The sequence below is a fragment of the Rana temporaria genome, chromosome 6 (assembly GCF_905171775.1).
Source record: "Rana temporaria chromosome 6, aRanTem1.1, whole genome shotgun sequence".
Classification (NCBI taxonomy): Eukaryota; Metazoa; Chordata; class Amphibia; order Anura; family Ranidae; genus Rana; species Rana temporaria.
The window spans coordinates 217,601,841-217,622,296 of record NC_053494.1 but is presented as its reverse complement, the minus strand read 5'-3'; the positions used below and the strand labels follow the sequence as shown (position 1 = coordinate 217,622,296).

Here is a 20,456-nt window from a genome sequence, read left to right as displayed (position 1 = left end):
ACACAGAGGGGCAGCCATGGCATCACTTGGGTACACAGAGGGGCAGCCATGGCATCACTTGGGTACACAGAGGGGCAGCCATGGCATCACTTGGGTACACAGAGGGGCAGCCATGGCATCACTTGGGTACACAGAGGGGCAGCCATGGCATCACTTGGGTACACAGAGGGGCAGCCATGGCATCACTTGGGTACACAGAGGGGCAGCCATGGCATCACTTGGGTACACAGAGGGGCAGCCATGGCATCACTTGGGTACACAGAGGGGCAGCCATGGCATCACTTGGGTACACAGAGGGGCAGCCATGGCATCACTTGGGTACACAGAGGGGCAGCCATGGCATCACTTGGGTACACAGAGGGGCAGCCATGGCATCACTTGGGTACACAGAGGGGCAGCCATGGCATCACTTGGGTACACAGAGGGGCAGCCATGGCATCACTTGGGTACACAGAGGGGCAGCCATGGCATCACTTGGGTACACAGAGGGGCAGCCATGGCATCACTTGGGTACACAGAGGGGCAGCCATGGCATCACTTGGGTACACAGAGGGGCAGCCATGGCATCACTTGGGTACACAGAGGGGCAGCCATGGCATCACTTGGGTACACAGAGGGGCAGCCATGGCATCACTTGGGTACACAGAGGGGGCAGCCATGGCATCACTTGGGTACACAGAGGGGGCAGCCATGGCATCACTTGGGTACACAGAGGGGGCAGCCATGGCATCACTCGGGGATACAGAGGGGCAGCCATGACATCACTGGGGATACAGAGGAGCAGCGATGACATCACTGGCGATACAGAGGAGCAGCCATGACATCACTGGGTATAAAATTAGGTATGTAATGAAAACAGAAAGGCTCTCATATTGATGGGGGGGGGACCAGAACCAAGAAATCTTTTGGGAAAGTTACAATGTAACAAAACTTTATATCTTCTGTAACACTCTAAACCTGGGATATGCAATTAGCGGACCTCCAGCTGTTGCAAAAGTTCCATCATGCCTCTGCCTCTGGGTGTCATGCTTGTGGCTGTCAGAGTCTTGCTATGCCTCATGGGACTTGTAGTTCAGCAACAGCTGGAGGTCTGCTAATTGCATATCCCTGCTCTAAACAATGATGTAGTTAAAGATCTGAGGAAGGTTCCCGGGATGTTCTGCGCCGGCCGGTCCTCCCTGTTTTCTCATCACCCGGCCGGGACATTTCACAGAAACCTCCTTCCCCCCCAATCTACGTCACCCGGCGAGGGCGCAGGGCCCGCCGACAGGAGGACACGAAGCAGGCGTCATTCTACGACCAGGAGGCCCCGCCCACCTCACCCAACTACTCCGCCGGCGGCTTCTAAAAAAAACCCAAAGCATCCCCGACTAATCCATCATAAAATAAAATAAACCCCGAGAGGCAGCAGCTTATACAAACTTGTATTTCACCCGCCGCGTACTGCAGGCCAGACGAGAGACGGCGACTTTTTTTTCCTATTACGGTTGTTAAAGGGGCCCTCACTTTTTTTTTTAAACCTTTAAAACGCAAATATGTTAAAAAAAATAAAATTATGTTTGAACATTTGTTTAAAAACCCCTCAAAACGTAGCTTGTGAAAGTAGAAACCCTGAAGAATAAAATGGCGGTAGCTCTAAATTTTTTACGTCACACAATATTATAACAAAGGTAAGGTTAAAAAAAAATAAAAAAATTAAAATAAAACACACTAAAAGCTAATTTTTCCATCAGACAAATGCAATAAATTACTTAATTTTTGATAAAATATAAAAAGATGGAGGTTGCACCGAGTTAATAGATACCAAACATGGCAAAATCGAGCCTGCCTAGGAACGCCCACTCCTCCAGACTGACACCCGCCCATCAAAGCATTGTGATATTTTCATAACTCCTCCCACTGCTTGTATCAAGGCTCTGGAGAGGAGTACTGAGGTGGGGGGGGGGGGGGGGGGGCTGTGATGTTATCGGGAAGCCATGTACAGCACCCTCCCACTAGCCATGATCTGCCGGCTCTGCATAAAGAAGCACAGAGACTCGGTAATGACATCACCGGATCTAAGATATAGAATTTATTTAACCACTTCAGCCCCAGAAAGGTTTTACCCCCTTAACCACTTGCCGCCCGTCTTATGCAAAGAGACGTCGGCAAAGTGGTTTCAATATCCTGAGTGGACGTCCTCAGGATATTGAGCCGCTGCACGCTCCTGGGGGCGCGCATCACGCCGATCGTTGTTGCAGGGTGTCAGTCTGACAGCCCCCGCAACACCGACGGAGACTCTACCACGTGATCAGCCATGTCCAATCACGGCTGATCACGATGTAAACAGGAAAAGCCGGTCGATCTGCTGCTCCTCTGACAGGGGGGGGTTTGTGCTGATCGATTATCAGCACAGCCCCCCCCCAGGATGCCCACACTGGACCACCAGGGATGCCACTACACCACCAGGGATGCAAAACACAGGTATGCCACCCTAGACCACCAGGGATGACAATGACAGAAATAATGGATGCCAATCAGTGCCTGCAATGGGCATCACTGATTGGCAGGCATTGTTTGGCACTGATTGGCATCCATTAGTACAATACATACATTAGTGCCACCAATCAGTGCCCATCCGCGCCGCCAATCAGTGCCCATCCGCGCCGCGGGATCAGTGCCCATCCGCGCCGCCGGATCAGTGCTAAAGAAAAAAAATGCACTGTCACTGTATAAATGCCACTGGCAGGGGAGGGGTTAACATCAGGGGGCGATCAAAATTCTTAAATGTGTTCCTAGAGCAGTGATGGGGAACCTCGGCACCCCAGATGTTTTGGAACTACATTTCCCATGATGCTCGGCGACACTGCAGAGCGCAAGAGCATCATGGGAAATGTAGTTCCAAAGCATCTGGGGTGCAGAGGTTCATCATCACCGTCCTAGGGAGTGCTTTCTAACTATGTGGGGGGGGGGGGACTGAATGGAGGGAGAGACGATGATGATAATAAATAATATAATATAATAATAATAATAATAATAAAATTCATAATAAAAAAAATTCATAAATAAGAATAAGTATTTATTAAATAATTTATTTATTATTTTATTATTATAAATTTATATGTATTATTAATAATTAATAATAACAATAAATAATAAAATAAATATTTTTTAATAATATTATTAATTACAAATATTATTATTTATAATAATATAAAGGGGGGGCTATTATGCATGTTGAGGTGGGGGGGAACCAGGGATAGCAAAATATAGAATAAACTTTTTTCAATGTAATAGTCCACCCCCCCCCCCAATAGGCTCAGGTCAGGGGGGACGCTCTGTTCTCAGTTTGATTTCATGTGTATTTTTTATTATATTAATAATTAATAATAACAATAAATAAATAATAAATATTATTTATTATTATTTTTTAATAATATTATTATTACAAATATTATTATTATTTATAATATAAAGGGGGGGGGGCTATTATTATTATTCTTATGCATGTTGATGAGGTGGGGGGGAACCAGGGATAGCAAAATATAGAATAAACTCCCCCCCCCCCCCCCCCAATAGGCTCAGGTCAGGGGGGGGGCGCTCTGTTCTCAGTTGCATTTCCTGTGTACGCTGATCTCGGTGGAGAGGGGGAGGGGGGGAACTTGGACATTCTTGGCTCCGTCTTCCATGTTTCCTGTTATGTGACCGGTAGGAGCGCGGCCCATTTCTAATATCTACTGTAATTGAAAGTGACCGGCCTGCTCCGGCTCCATACAGCAGTGCATGATGGGAGGAGAGGAGTGCAGGATCTAGCCGTGCCGGGGACGTGATTCACTCACCCGTCTACACCCAGCGATAATCACCTGGAGAGCAAATATAAATATAGCAGCAGATAAAAAAAAAAAAATCTGCAAAATGAGCAACAGGGAGAGTTATTGAGCAATCGCATCTCCATGGCAGGTGTACAGACCCGGAAACTCAGCACAGGGATGGTGGGAACTCCTCATAATGGGCACAGCGGGTGTACAGACCTGGGAACTCAGCACAGGGATGGTGGGAACCCCTCATAATGGGCACAGCGGGTGTACAGACCTGGGAACTCAGCACAGGGATGGTGGGAGCCCCTCATAATGGGCACAGCGGGTGTACAGACCCGGGAACTCGGCACAGGGATGGTGGGAACCCCTCATAATGGGCACAGCGGGTGTACAGACCCGGGAACTCAGCACAGGGATGGTGGGAACTCCTCATAATGGGCACAGCGGGTGTACAGACCTGGGAACTCAGCACAGGGATGGTGGGAACCCCTCATAATGGGCACAGCGGGTGTACAGACCTGGGAACTCAGCACAGGGATGGTGGGAGCCCCTCATAATGGGCACAGCGGGTGTACAGACCCGGGAACTCGGCACAGGGATGGTGGGAACCCCTCATAATGGGCACAGCGGGTGTACAGACCCGGGAACTCAGCACAGGGATGGTGGGAACCCCTTATAATGGGCACAGCAGGTGTACAGACCCGGGAGCTCAGCACAGGGATGGTGGGAACCCCTCATAATGGGCACAGCGGGTGTACAGACCCAGGAACTCAGCACAGGGATGGTGGGAACCCCTCATAATGGGCACAGCGGGTGTACAGACCCAGGAACTCAGCACAGGGATGGTGGGAACCCCTCATAATGGGCACAGAGGGTGTACAGACCCGGGAACTCAGCACAGGGATGGTGGGAACCCCTCATAATGGGCACAGCGGGTGTACAGACCAGGGAACTCAGCACAGGGATGGTGGGAACCCCTCATAATGGGGCACAGCAGGTGTACAGACCCGGGAACTCAGCACAGGGATGGTGGGAACCCCTCATAATGGGCACAGCGGGTGTACAGACCCGGGAACTCAGCACAGGGATGGTGGGAACCCCTCATAATGGGCACAGCGGGTGTACAGACCCGGGAACTCAGCACAGGGATGGTGGGAACCCCTCATAATGGGCACAGCGGGTGTAGAGACCCGGGAACTCAGCACAGGGATGGTGGGAACCCCTCATAATGGGCACAGCAGGTGTACAGACCCGGGAACTCAGCACAGGGATGGTGGGAACCCCTCATAATGGGCACAGCGGGTGTACAGACCCGGGAACTCAGCACAGGGATGCTGGGAACCCCTCATAATGGGCACAGCGGGTGTACAGACCCGGGAACTCAGCACAGGGATGGTGGGAACCCCTCATAATGGGGCACAGCAGGTGTACAGACCCGGGAACTCAGCACAGGGAGATCATAACTTTTTAGTGTCCTTCAGAAACCAATATAAACCAGAACAGTATAATACTGAGATATTACAGAGAGGGGGAGGGGGGGGGGGGCCTCAATGATATATGACGTTCTGTGGAGACCCGGGCCTGTGTTACGTCGGAGTCCTTATCTGGGATCAGTACTGTCTCTGCATATTTAACCCTCTCCAAGGAATTAGATTTTTAAAGCGGAACTTGCGCTTCATGCCAATTAGTGCCCACAATGGGCATCACTGATTGGCAGGCATTGTTTGGCACGGATTGGCATCCATTAGTACAACACATACAATAGTGCCCATCCGTGCCGCCTATCCGTCCCCATCCGTGCCGCCTATCCGTCCCCATCCGTGCCGCCTATCCGTCCCCATCCGTGCCGCCTATCCGTCCCCATCCGTGCCGCCTATCCGTCCCCATCCGTGCCGCCTATCCGTCCCCATCCGTGCCGCCCATCAGTGCCCATCCGTGCCACCCATCAGTGCCGCATATTAGTGCCCATCAATGCCACCACATCAGTGCCACCTCATCGGTGCCCATCAGTGCCCGTCAGTGCAGTACCGTCAGTGCCCATCAGTGAAGGAGAAAACGTACTTATTTACAATGTTTTATAACAGAAACAAAAAAAAACCCTTTTCTAAATTTTCGGTAATTTTTTTTGCAGAAAATAAATATCCCAGAGGTGATCAAATACCACCAAAAGAAAGCTCTATTTGTGGGAACAAAATGATACAAATTTAGTTTGGGTACAGTGTAGCATGACCGCGCAATTGTCATTCAAAGTGCAACAGCGCTGAAAGCTAAAAATTGGTCTGGGCGGGAAGGTGTATAAGTGCCCCCCGGTATGGAAGTGGTTAATAGGTATTTACTCGTTTTTTAAACAGAATCATTACACTTTTGTCTGTCTACCTTTTTCCTTTACAACTCCTTTAAACACCAAACCTTTTTCTGACAGCCGATTTCAAAGTTAAACATTTTTTTGCTAGAAAATGACTAGGAACCCCCAAACACATTATATACATATATTAGTAGAGCTGCACGATTCTGGACAAAATGAGAATCACAAGTTTTATATTTTTTTGCTTAGAATAAAGATTGCGATTCTGGCGGCGTAAAATCTTTCACATTAAACAAAAAAAATTTGGAAAAAACTTTACTAGTTGTGTTTTTTTTTTCCTCTCTCTCTCGCTCTCTCATTAAAGTAATTTCCCCCCAAAAATTGTATTTGAAAGATCGCTAATACAGTGTGACATAAAATATTGCAACAACCACCATTTTATTCTCTAGGGTCTCTACTCTACTCTGTTGATACATAATACATTTTTTACCTAAAACGGTCTCTTCAATCCTGGAGAGAAGGTCGGTCCAGAAAGGACGACTCTTTCAGGAAAGATCCTTCCTCGGTAGATAGCCGCAGTCCAGCGCTGAGACACGGGTGCAGAGGTCCCATATCACAGCACTGAACAGCCTTCCTCTGTACCCACCCCCAGTGCAAACACCGGCCGATACAAACTCTGACATGGAAAGTCATTGAGGAAGAAACTGAAGCAAATAGGACAGAAGTATAAAAAGAAACTAAAAAGGTAAAAATCGTACACGTTCTCTCTCTCTCTGTATGATATAGGAAGAGATGGCACCAGAAAATCTGCATTTTTTCCACATAAAGACAGGTTTGTTCTGCAAGTCACAGAAAGAAAGAAAGAAAGAAAGAAAGAAAGAGAGAAAGAGAGAAAGAGAGAAAGAGAGAAAGAGAGAAAGAAAGAGAGAAAGAAAGAAAGAAAAAGAAAAGAAAGAAAAAGAAAAGAAAGAAAAAGAAAAGAAAGAAAAAGAAAAGAAAGAAAAAGAAAAGAAAGAAAAAGAAAAGAAAGAAAAAGAAAAGAAAGAAAAAGAAAAGAAAGAAAAAGAAAAGAAAGAAAAAGAAAGAAAGAAAAAGAAAAAAAAAAAAAGAAAGAAAGAAAGAAGAAAAGAAAGAAAAGAAAGAAAGGAGAAAAGAAAGAAAAGAAAGAAAGAAAGGAGAAAAGAAAGAAAAGAAAGAAAGGAGAAAAGAAAGAAAAGAAAGAAAAGAAAGAAAAGGAAAAGGAAAGAAAAGAAAAGAAAAGAAAAGAAAGGAAGAAAAAGAAAAGAAAGAAGAAAGAAAGGAGAAAGAAGAAAAGAAAGAAAAGGAGATAAGAAAAGAAAAAGACAGAGAAAGGAGGAAAGAGGAAAACAGAAAGAAGAGGAGAAAAGACGAGAGAAAAAAGAAAGAGAGGAAAGGAAAAGGAAAGGAAAGAAAAAGAAAGAAAAGAACAAGAAAGGAGGAAAAGGAAGGGGAGGAAAGAAAGAGAAAAAAAGAAAAGAAAGAAAGGAGAAAAAAAGAAAGAAAGGAGAAAAGAAAGAAAAGAAAGAAAGGAGAAAAGAAAGAAAGAACGACACAACAAAAAGGAAAAAACCTACAACCCCAATTATTAAAGTGACCCCCCCACCCCAAGCACTACAAATCCCGGTTGCACGATTATCCATCATTTGTAAAAAAAATAAAAAAAAAGTTTTGCCTGGTCAATTCACATCGGTAAGTTACCAATGGACGGATATCTGGGGGTAGATCCTCGTACATTGGCGCATTAATGCGCCGGGCTTAGCATATCTAAGATACACTACGCCGCTGTAACTTACTTTGTTTGAATCCTCAACGAATTCGTGCCGTAAGTTACGGCGGCGTAGTTTATCTGTTGCGGCGTAAGGGCGCGGAATTCAAATGGATGTGATGGGGGCGTGTTTTATGCAAATACGGCGTGACCCGACGTAAACAACGTTTTTTTTTTTTTAACTGCGCATGCTCCGTCCATGGGGGTATCCCAGTGCGCATGCTCGAAATTTAACCGGAACAAGCCAATGCTTACGACGGTGACGTCATTCTACGCAAATTCCTATTCGCGAACGACTTATGCAAACGACGTAAAAAATTCAAAATTGTACGCGGGAACGACGGCCATACTTAACATTGAGTACGCCTCATAACAGCAGCTTTAACTATACGCCGGAAAAAGCAGAACGCAAACGACGGAAAAAAATGCGCCGGCCGGACGTACGTTCGTGGATCGCCGTAACTAGCTAATTTGCATACTCAACGCTGATTTCGACGGGAACGCCACCCAGCGGCATCTAAGATCCGACGGCGTACGAAGATGTACGCCTGTTGGATCGAACCCAGATGCCGTCGTATCTTGTTTTGTGGCTACAAAACAAAGATACGACGCGGGAAATTTAAAATTACGTAATCCTTTTGTGGATCTGCCCCCTGCTGTGTAAATTTTGCACCTAGATTAGACTTGTATACTTTCCCATTGTTTTTGTATATCGCAGGTTTTGATCTTCCCGATACCCCCTGAGGAAGATTATTTTTAATGGAAACTCGTTGGGAAGAATCAGTGGTTATCTACATTTTCATATGTACAATGTATCCCCCCCCCCCCCCCATTTGGGCGACCATAAAGCCCCGTACACACGATCCGATTCCCCCCCCCCCCCCGACAACAATTGTGTGATGGAAGAGTTTTGTCGGGTAATCCGGCCGTTTATACACTCCATCCGACAATTGTTGTCGGAATTTCCGACAACAAATGTTGGATAGCAGGCTTTCAAAATTTTTACGACAACAAATGTGTCTTGTCGGATTATCCGATCATGTGTACACAAGTTCGTCGGAAAAAAAAAATTCCTAAAGTACAAACACGCATGCTCGGAACCAATAATAACCATAACACAACATTAGCAGAAGTTTCCCCAAAGGGTGGCAATAAAGAGCTGAAAAAACACGTAGTTTCGTGTATGTTGGCTGAAAAAGTTCTGCCGTCTGTAGGCAGAACAATTTCACAGGCCAACGCACTCCGCACAAAATTCCACGGATTTGTCCGATGAAGATCCGATCATGTGTACGAGGCTTTACACCATCGTGTATATAGTTTCTAGACCAGACATCTTTGGCGCATGGATTCAATTTTAACCTCGTGTATAAATAAAAGTTTTTTTTTTTTTTTTTTTTTTAAATATATATAAAAAAAAAAAAAAAAAAAAAAAAAAAAAAAAAAAAACAAAAAAAAAAAAAAAAAAAAAACAACTTTCTTTTGGCTTCCATAAAGTCCAATGGAAGTTACAATGCCTTGAAAAAGTATTCATACCCCTTGATATTTTGTCATGTTACAACCAAAAACGTAAATGTATTTTATTGGGATTTTATGTGAGAGACACAAAGTGTCACATAATTGTGAAGTGGAAGGAAAATGATAAATGATACAAATAAATATGTGAAAAGTGTGGGGGAGGGGCATTTGTGTGGCGCCCCCCGGAGTCAATACTTTGTAGAACCCCCTTTCTCTACAAGTCTTTTTGGGGGTGTCTGTACCAGCTTTGCACATCTAGAGAGGAACATTTCTCCTCTGTAAAATATCTCTGTCTCTGTCAGATTGGATGGAGAGCGTCTGTGATCAGCAATTTTCATGTCTTGCCACAGATTCTCAATGGGATTTGGGTCTGGACTGTGACTGGGCCATTCTAACACATGAATAGGCTTTGATCTAAACCATTCCATTGTAGCTCTGGCTGTACTTTAGGGTCGTTGTCCTGCTGGAAGGTGACCCTCCCCCCCCGGTCTCAAGTCTTTTGCAAGTTTTCTTCTAAGATTGTCCTGTATTTGTCTCCATCCATCTTCCCATCAACTCTGATCAGCTTCCCTGTCCCTGCTGAAGAAAAGCATCCCCACCACATGATGCTGCCACCACCATGTTTCACGGTGGGGATGATGTGTTCAGGGTGATGTGCTGTGTTAGTTTCCCCCACACATGGTGTCATGTGACCAGAGCCCCTTCTCCCACATGTTTGCTGTGTCCCCTCCCCCACATGTTTGCTGTGTCCCCTCCCCCACATGGCTTCTCACAAACTGCAAACAGGACTTCTTATGTCTTTCTTCCTCCAATGTCTTTCTTCTCGTCACTCTTCCATAAAGGGCAGATTTGTGGAGAGACCACTAATAGTTGTCCAGATTCTGAGCTGTGGATCTCTGCAGCTCCTCCAGAGTTACCATGGGACCTCTTGGCTGCTTCTCTGATGAACGCTCTCCTTGCCCGGCCCGGTCAGTTTAGGTGGACGGCCGTGTCTTGGTAGGTTTGCAGTTGTGCCATACTCTTTCCGTTTTCCGATGATGGATTGAACAGAAGCTCCGTGAGATCTTCAAAGCTTGGGAGATTTTTATTTTTTATAACCGAACCCTGCTTTATACTTCTCCACAACTTTATCCCCGACCTGTCTGGTGTGTTCCTCGGCCTTCATGATGCTGTTTGTTCACTGAGGTTCTCTAACAAACCTCTGAGGGCTTCACGGAACAGCTGCATTTATACTGAGATTACATGACACACAGGTGGACTCTATTTACTAATCAGGTGACTTCAGGAGGCAATTGGTTCCTCTAGATTTTAGTTAAAGGTATCGGAGTAAAGGGGGCTGAATACAAATGACCCCCCCCCCCCACACACACTTTTCACATATTTATTTGTATCATTTTCCTTCCACTTCACAAATTATGTGACACTTTGTGTTGGGCTATCACATAAAATCCCAATAAAATACATTTACGTTTTTTGGTTGCAACATGACAAAAACTCCCCATCCCCCAATAAAGGAGGCGGGTTCTGTAATGCCGGGAGATGGAATTCCTGTGGATAGCAGAGTGAAGGGAGGAGGACGAGTCAGATTGGTTCCCCTCCTCCATCTTGACTTCATATCCTAAAGTAGAGGTACTTTAACATTATAAAAGTTTCCCATCCCCCCCCCCTTTTATTTTAACCCCCAGATGTCTGCTTTAGCTCAGACCCATCCCCCCACCACCATTTCTATCTGTTTTGCACAGGATGTAAAGCGGTGTGCAGGACTACAAGTGCCACAGAAATGAAAGTCCAGATATAAGGAGGTACCATCCGGCAGGATACGGGTCACTATTGGAGAGGCAGGAAGTGAGGAGCACACAGGGCATAGGGGGGACTATGGCAGAGGCAGGAAGTGGGGAGCACAGGGCATAGGGGGACTACGGCAGAGGCAGGAAGTGGGGAGCACAGGGCATAGGGGGACTACGGCAGAGGCAGGAAGTGGGGAGCACAGGGCATAGGGGGACTACGGCAGAGGCAGGAAGTGGGGAGCACAGGGCATAGGGGGACTACGGCAGAGGCAGGAATTGGGGCGCGCGCACAGGGCACTGATGGCAGAGGCAGGAAGTGGGGAGCACACAGGGCAAAGTGGGAACTATGGCAGAGGCAGAAGTGGGGCACGCATAGGGGGACTATGGCAGAGGCAGGAAGAGGGGCGCGCATAGGGGGACTATGGCAAAGGCAGGAAGAGGGGCGCGCACAGGGGGGCTATGGCAGAGGCAGGAAGTGGGGAGCACACAGGGCATAGGGGGACAATGGCAATGGCAGAAAGAGGGGAGCGCATAGGGGGACTATGGCAGAGGCAGGAAGTGGGGCGCACACAGGGCATAGGGGGACTATGGCAGAAAGAGGGGAGCACACAGGGCATAGGAGGGACTATGGCAGAGGCAGGAAGTGGGGAGCACACAGGGCATAGGAGGGACTATGGCAGAGGCAGAAAGAGGGGAGCGCATAGGGGGACTATGGCAGAGGCAGGAAGTGGGGAGCACACAGGGCATAGGGGGACAATGGCAATGGCAGAAAGAGGGGAGCGCATAGGGGGACTATGGCAGAGGCAGGAAGTGGGGAGCACACAGGGCATAGGAGGGACTATGGCAGAGGCAGCAAGTGGGGAGCACACAGGGCATAGGGGGACTATGGCAGAGTCAGGAAGAGGGGCACGCATAGGGGGACTATGACAGAGGCAGGAAGTGGGGCGCGCACAGGGCATAGGGGGACTATGGCAGGAAGCGTGGTGCACATAGGGGGAATATGGCAGAGGCAGGAAGTGGGGCGCGCACAGGGCATAGGGGGACTACGGCAGGAATTGGGGCGCGCGCACAGGGCACTGAGGCAGGAAGTGGGGAACACACACCGGGCATAGGGGGACTATGGCAGAGACAGGAAGTGGGGCGCACACCGGGCATAGGGGGACTATGGCAAAGGCAGGAAGTGGGGCGCACACCGGGCATAGGGGGGACTATGGCAGTGGCAGGAAGTGGGGCGCGCATAGGGGGACTATGGCAGTGGCAGGAAGTGGGGCGCACAAAGGACACATTTACATTGTACCCCGCAATGTAAGACTGTACCAGTCTGCAATGTTCTGTGTTCTCATTCACATTGCTGGCACTTGTTGTCCCTTTATACAAAGTTTTCTTGAAGTTGCCCATAAAGAGGACCTGTCACCTCCAATGTCCTCTCATCCGGCTTCCCCCTGTGTGTGTGAGACCCTACAGAAATGAGCGATCCCCCCAACCAGCACCCCAGGAGACGGGTGGGCGGCGGCCTCCTCAGATGACAGGTCCTCTTTAATAGAGAATGTATACAATGTAACAGAGCAAGAGAGAGAAAAAGATACAAGTCACATGACTCCAAAGTATGAGGGGGGGGGGGGGACATCCGATACCATCATCTACATACAGACGTCCCACCCTACTATATAATGGGGGTGAATACATACACAGGGGGGGGGGGATTATATATATACACACACACAGGGGGCAGATTCACGTACCTTTTACGGCGGCGTATCTCCAGGTACGCCGCGGTAATTTGAAATCTGCGCCCGCGTATCGTTACGCCGATTCTCAAAGGCAGATACGCTTAAAAAAAATAGGCTTCCTCCACCGACGTAACTTGATTGCGGCGGCGTAGAATTGTGTGCAATATAACGTTGGCCGCTAGGTGGCGTTTCCGTTGTTGTCGGCGTAGAATATGCTAATGACCTAGATACGCCGATTCACAAACGTACGTACGTCCGGCGCAATTTATTTACGTAGTTTACGTTAGGCTTTTTCGGCGTAAGGTTGTTCCTGCTGTTAGGAGGCGCAGCCAATGTTAAGTATGGACGTCGTTCCCGCTTCGAAATTTGAATTTTTTTTGCGTAAGTCGTTCGCGAATAGGGCTGGACGTAATTTACGTTCACGTCGAAAACCAATACGTCGTTGCGGCGTTCTTGGGAGCAATGCACACTGGCATATGTACACGGACGGCGCATGCGTACAAAACGTCAATCATGTCAGGTCATCACACATTTACATAAAACACGCCCCCCCTTCCACATTTGAATTACGCGCGCTTACCCCGGCCCCATTTACGCTGCTACGCCGCCGCAACTTACGGAGCAAGTGCTTTGTGAATACAGCACTTGCTCCTGTAAGTTGCGGCGGCGTAGCGTAAATACGATACGCTGCGCCGCAGTATCATTGCGCGCCCTTACCTGAATCTAGCCCAGGGAGTATATAGGAGGGGGGGGTGAATATATATAGTAGGGTATATACATACAGGGTGGGGTAAATATCAGGGGGAATACATACCGGGTGGTATATATAGAGGGAGTGGAATATATATATATATACACACAGGGAGGGGTATATATACACACATAGGGGTAAACACATACATGGTGGTATATATAGAGAAGGTATATACACACAGTGTGGGGGTTATATACACACAGTGTGGGGGTTACATACATACAGTGTGGGGGGGAAGGGAAGTCGGTGAATAGTTACCCCCGGGCTCTCTCTCGGCCTCCACTTCTCTCCCTCTCCGGTGGGGCCCCGCCCTCCTTCTCTCGCTCTCTCTCAGGGTGGCCCCGCCCTCTCTCTCTCGCTCTTCCTGCGGTCGGTACGGCTCCCCGGGAAGGACAATCCTCCTCAGCGCGCCACTTCAGACACGCCTCCTTTACTCAGAACACGCCTCCCGCTGCTTCGAAAGACGCCTCTCTTTACTCGCAAAGAGCCCGCCCCTCTCTGTCTGGTCCGCTCAATCCCACCATGGCGCATGCGCAGTGCCTGTTCTTCGTGGTCCGCCCCGGCTGGTGTCGCTGTCTGTCTGTCATTCCTGGGCCCCGCCTCCTCCAGGGCTCCGTGATGTCCGGGGATTTTGCGGCACGTGAAGTGAAGTTACTGAAGCTTTTACCTAAGTTTCCAATCAGAAATCGTCTCTTAAAGGGGGAATTCCCCCCAAAACAGCCGACTCGGCTGTGACAACTGGCGCGCTTCTATCAACGTACCTCCCAACTGTCCCGGATTCCGCGGGATCCTCCCGCAATTCAAAGTCTGTCCCGGGGTCCCGCGGACTAGACTAGGATCCCGCAAAACAGGGCCCGGGGCGCGACATTACGTGCCTCCATGTTTGCGTTCCACCTCCATGTTTGCGTTCCACCGCCATGTTTGGTTTCCGGTTCCCTGTGATTGGGCGTATGGTGGTCATGTGTGGCGTGGGGCTGGCCTGTCATTGATCGTCTAGAAGTCCCGCCTCCGCACATGACCGCTATACGCCCAATCACAGTGCGGCAGGAAATACGGAGCGGGCTACAGTGGAATGGCGCAGGCGGGGTGTCGGGACAGAGGAATAAGCACAGGTAGGAGAACATGCCCCCCCCCCTGCTCAACAACTTTGACCCCCGGCCCCCCCCCGCTCAAGATGTCCCGCATTGTATTTTCTAAATGTTGGGAGGTATGTATCAACGTATAACATTGGGGGGGGGGGGGGCAATTCACTAAGAGTTAAATAACGGACAGAAAAATGCGGTAAATCAGTTGAGAAAGTTCAAGTCATTGATAATTTACCGTAACGTAAAATAACCGGGCAAGGGTTGTGGGGATGAGGCCCTTGTCCCTATCAACAGTGCTTTGGGGACCCTCCCCATTTTGAGGGCATGGAGGGGGGGGGGGCATTCGTTCCTGACCTGCCATGGCTGCTTGCTCGGATAAGGGTACAGTATGGGCACGCAACATTTTTTTTTGAATTTTTTTGTGGAGTTATTAACTGGGAGGGGGGGGGACCCACGCCAATTTTTTCATTGATCTTTATCTATATTTCCGGGATCCGGCAATACATTACAGCCGCAAGCAATTTTAAATGATTTTTTTTTTCCTTTGGAAATGTAATTTTGCTGCAGCGCAGAAATAAAAAAAAAAGAGAAAGATGCGCCACTTTACAGGCAGACCAAGGGGACCCCCCAAGCATGATATTTAAAGGAATATTTAATTTTTATTGTTTTGCTTTTTACTTTTTATGGCAATAACCTGCATATAAGCCTTTAAAATTGACACTTTTGATTTTTCACGTTCGTGTCCCATAGACTTTAACCCCTTGCCGACTGCTGCACGCCGATATACGTCGGCAGAATGGCAGCGGTAGGCAAATGGACGTACCCGTACGTCCCCTTTAAGAAGCAGGCTCGCGCCGCACTCTCTGTGACCATGCCCGTGGGCCCCGCAAACTCGATGTTCACTGGCGGACCGCGATCGTGTCACAGAGAGGCAGAAAAGGGGGGGTGGCTGTAAACAAGGCATCTCCCTGTTCTGCCTAGTGACAGGACAGCAGGGCCGCCATCAGGGGGGGTACAGGCATTACACCTGTAAGGGGCCCGGCTGGCCCCCCTATCGTGTTTTTTTTGTTTGTTTGACATTACACCTGTAAGGGGCCCGATGGTCCCCAGGGCACCATACCCCCCCCCCGCTTATTATCTCGCGTCAGCACCCCAATACCAACCCCCCCCCCCTGGTTTTCTGCTCCAGGTGGGCCCTGCCTAAAGCTGTGTAAATTTGTGATGGCTGCCCTGCAGGACACTGATCTACTGCTCCCTGTCATCGAGAGAAGTGATCTCTGTCATGTCACTAGTAGCCACGCCCCCTCACAGTTAGAATCACTCCCTAGGACACACTTAACCCCTTCCTCGCCCCCTAGTGGTTAACTCCTTTCCTGCCAGTGTCATTTACACAGCAATCAGTACATTTTTATAGCACTGTTCGCTGTATAAATGACAAGGGTCCCAAAATAGAGTCAAAAGTGTCCGATGTGTCCGCCGTAATGTCGCAGTCACGATAAGGATCGCCGCCATTACTAGTAAAAAAATAAATAAAAATGCCATAAAACTATCCCCTATTTTGTAGACGCTATAACTTTTGCGCAAACCATTTAATAAACGCTTATTGCGATTTTTTTTAGCCAAAAATATGTAGAAGAATACGTATCGGCCTAAACTGAGAAAAAAATAAATTTTATATTTTTTTGGGGATATTTATTAAAGCAAAAAGTAAAAAATATTGCTTTTTTTATTTATTTTTATTGTCGCTCTTTTTTTGTTTATAGCGCAAAAAATAAAAGCCGCAGAGGCGATCAAATACCACCAAAAGAAAGCTCTATTTGTCGAAAAAAAAGGACGTAAATTTTGTTTGGGAGCCACGTCACGCGATCGCGCAATTGTCAGTTAAAGCGACGCAGTGCCGAATCGCAAAAATTGGCCTGGTCTGTGGCCAGCCGAATGGTCCGGGGCTTAAGTGGTTAATAGGGTTTGCATGTTTGCTCAAATTTTTTGCATGTTCTGGTGGTGGGGGGGGTCGGCTCACCCCTAGTAACCTGCACCCAGAGGAGGAATGTCAGTTTCTTGGCTCTGGGGGTCCCCATCGGGCCCAGACTGGCCATAGGGCATACCGGGCATATGTCACGTCTCCCCCTAGTGTAACATGCAGGGGGTCCAGAACTGTAACGGGGTTGTCTGTGTAACAAACTGTGGGGGGGCTGTGTAATGTAAAGGGGTCCAGAGGTGCAGGGTGCTGTGTAATGTAAAGGGGTCCAGAGGTGCAGGGTGCTGTGTAATGTAAATAGGTCCAGTGATGCAGGGTGCTGTGTAATGTAAAAGGGTCCAGAGGTGCAGGGGGCTATGTGATGTAAAGGGGTCCAGAGGTGCAGGGTGCTGTGTAATGTAAAGGGGACCAGAGGTGCAGGGTGCTGTGTAATGTAAAGGGGTCCAGAGGTGCAGGGTGCTGTGTAATGTAAAGGGGACCAGAGGTGCAGGGTGCTATGTAATGTAAAGGGGCCCAGAGGTGCAGGGTGCTGTGTAATGTAATGGGGCCAGAGGTGCAGGGTGTTGTGTAATGTAAAGGGGCCCAGAGGTGCAGGGTGCTGTGTAATGTAAAGGGGTCCAGAGGTGCGTGCTGTGTAATGTAAAGGGGGCCAGAGGTGCAGGGGCTGTGTAATGTAAAGGGGCCCAGAGGTGCAGGGTGCTGTGTAATGTAAAGGGGTCCAGAGGTGCAGGGTGCTGTGTAATGTAAAGGGGTCCAGTGATGCAGGTGCTGTGTAATGTAAAGGGGTCCAGAGGTGCAGGGTGCTGTGTAATGTAAAAGGGGCCAGAGGTGCAGGGTGCTGTGTAATGTAAAGGGGTCCAGAGGTGCAGGGTGCTGTGTAATGTAAAGGTGTCCAGAGGTGCAGTGTGCTGTGTAATGTAATGGGGGCCAGAGGTGCAGGGTGCTGTGTAATGTAAAAGGGTCCAGAGGTGCAGGGTGCTGTGTAATGTAAAGGGGCCAGAGGTGCAGGGTGCTGTGTAATGTAAAGGGGCCCAGAGGTGCAGGGTGCTGTATAATGTAAAGGGGTCCAGAGGTGCAGGGTGCTATGTAATGTAAAGGGGTCCAGAGGTGCAGGGTGCTGTGTAATGTAAAGGGTCCAGAGGTGCAGGGTGCTGTGTAATGTAAAAGGGTCCAGAGGTGCAGGGTGCTGTGTAATGTAAAGGGGCCCAGAGGTGCAGGGTGCTGTGTAATGTAATGGGGTCCAGAGGTGCGGGGTGCTGTGTAATGTAAAGGGGGCCAGAGGTGCAGGGTGATGCGTAATGTAAAGGGGGCCAGAGGTGCAGGGTGCTATGTAATGTAAAGGGGCCCAGAGGTGCAGGATGCTGTCTAATGTAAAGGGGGCCAGAGGTGCAGGGTGCTGTGTAATGTAAAGGGGTCCAGAGGTACAAGGTGCTGGAACCCCACATCCCATAATTAATCGCCGCTGCACCCCCCCCCCCTGACCGCACTGCTCAGTGCTGTGCCTATCTGGGGCATACGGTAGTCAGTGGAGGGGTCACCGGGGGGGTCACGTAGCTCTATTGTTCTGTCAGTGACCTCAGTAAACATCTTCCTGCCCCTGATTACAATTCCTCCTCTCCTGGACCTTTCACTCCTTCCTGTGGGAAACTTTCCTGCTGACTGGAGGGAAACATTCCGGTTCAGTGCCGAGTACACTGCTCGCTATGGGCGATGTAAACCCCCGACGGAGTGACATTTCATGTGCCGTGTGCGACATCGAATTCTCCACTCTATACTGGAAATAAAATGCTTGTTCTCCCCTTCTTTGCTTCTCTTTTGTTGCATCTCATTGCTGCTAATCTCCCCGCACGTTTTTGCGTTTTTAATTTTTTTTCCTGTTTATAGCTGGTTGTTAAAGGAAATTCTAAAAAAATTAAATTTGTTGGCTAAAAAAAAAAAAAAAAAAACGCAAATCGCGGTCAAATCGCAGTAAAAACGTGTCGAAAAACGCAGCAAGCACCACAAAAAGCACTGCAGAACCGCGCAAAAGCAACATGCATAGGTGTGAATGGAGCCTAAGGCCAGAATTACACCTATGCATGTTGCTTTTGAGCGTTTTTGCAGTGCTTTTTGTGGTGCTTGCTGCGTTTTTCGACCCGCGTTTTTACCGCGATTTTACCATGATTTACGTTTTTTTTCTTTTTATAATATTTTTTTTTACATTTCCTTTAATCACTGGTTCAGGCTGGTGGTGGGGGTGTAATGGTGGGGGGGGGGGGGGTGGGGTATCACCGGGTCAGGCTGGGGGTGTAATGGTGTGGGGGATGGGGTATCACCGGGTCAGACTGGTGGGGGGGATGGGGTATCACTGGTTCAGGCTGGTGGGGGTGTAATGGTGGGGGGGATGGGGTATCACTGGTTCAGGCTGGTGGGGGTGTAATGGTGGGGGGGATGGGGTATCACCGGGTCAGGCTGGTGGTGGGGGTGTAATGGTGGGGGAATGGGGTATCACCGGGTCAGGCTGGTGGTGGGGGTGTAATGGTGGGGGGGTGGGGTATCACTGGGTCAGGCTGGTGGTGGGGGTGTAATGGTGTGGGGGATGGGTTATCACTGGTTCAGGCTGGTGATGGGGGTGTAATGGTGTGGGGGGATGGGGTATCACTGGTTCAGGCTGGTGGTGGGGGTGTAATGGTGTGGGGGGTTGGGGTATCACTGGTTCAGGCTGGTGGTGGGAGTATAATGGTGGGGGGGATGGGGTATCACTGGTTCAGGCTGGTGGTGGGGGTGTAATGGTGTGGGGGGAATAGGGTATCACCGGGTCAGGCTGGTGGTGGGGGTGTAATGGTGTGGGGAATGGGGTATCACCGGATCAGGCTGGTGGTGGGGGTATAATGGTGTGGGGGATGGGGTATCACCGGATCAGGCTGGTGATGGGGGTGTAATGGTGTGGGGGAAGGGGTATCACCGGTTCAGGCTGGTGGTGGGGGTGTAATGGTGGGGGGGGATGGGGTATCATCGGTTCAGGATGGTGGTGGGGGTGTAATGGTGTGGGGGATGGGGTATCACCGGTTCAGGCTGGTGGTGGGGGTGTAATGGTGTGGGGGGATGGGGTATCACCGGGTCAGGCTGGTGGTGGGGGTGTAATGGTGTGGGGGATGGGTTATCACTGGTTCAGGCTGGTGATGGGGGTGTAATGGTGTGGGGGGATGGGGTATCACTGGTTCAGGCTGGTGGGGGTGTAATGGTGGGGGGGATGGGGTATCACCGGGTCAGGCTGGTGGTGGGGGTGTAATGGTGGGGGAATGGGGTATCACCGGGTCAGGCTGGTGGTGGGGGTGTAATGGTGGGGGGGTGGGGTATCACTGGGTCAGGCTGGTGGTGGGGGTGTAATGGTGTGGGGGATGGGTTATCACTGGTTCAGGCTGGTGATGGGGGTGTAATGGTGTGGGGGATGGGGTATCACCGGATCAGGCTGGTGGTGGGGGTATAATGGTGTGGGGGATGGGGTATCACCGGATCAGGCTGGTGATGGGGGTGTAATGGTGTGGGGGAAGGGGTATCACCGGTTCAGGCTGGTGGTGGGGGTGTAATGGTGGGGGGGGATGGGGTATCATCGGTTCAGGATGGTGGTGGGGGTGTAATGGTGTGGGGGATGGGGTATCACCGGTTCAGGCTGGTGGTGGGGGTGTAATGGTGTGGGGGGATGGGGTATCACCGGGTCAGGCTGGTGGTGGGGGTGT

The 20,456-nt window shown here is 49.5% G+C and overlaps 1 protein-coding gene across 2 annotated transcripts in view; it reads right to left on the bottom strand.

Moving 5' to 3' along the window:
• RALB (RAS like proto-oncogene B) overlaps window positions 1–14,017 on the bottom strand; it is a 37,819-nt gene extending 23,802 nt beyond the window's left edge. The window contains exon 1 of one of the 2 annotated variants that reach the window (XM_040358248.1): window positions 13,933–14,017. The gene's annotated coding sequence lies outside the window, so the exon portion shown is untranslated. The remainder of the gene's footprint in view (window positions 1–13,932) is intronic. The other variant, XM_040358250.1, reaches the window with a different exon arrangement.
• Window positions 14,018–20,456: the final 6,439 nt, after the last annotated feature.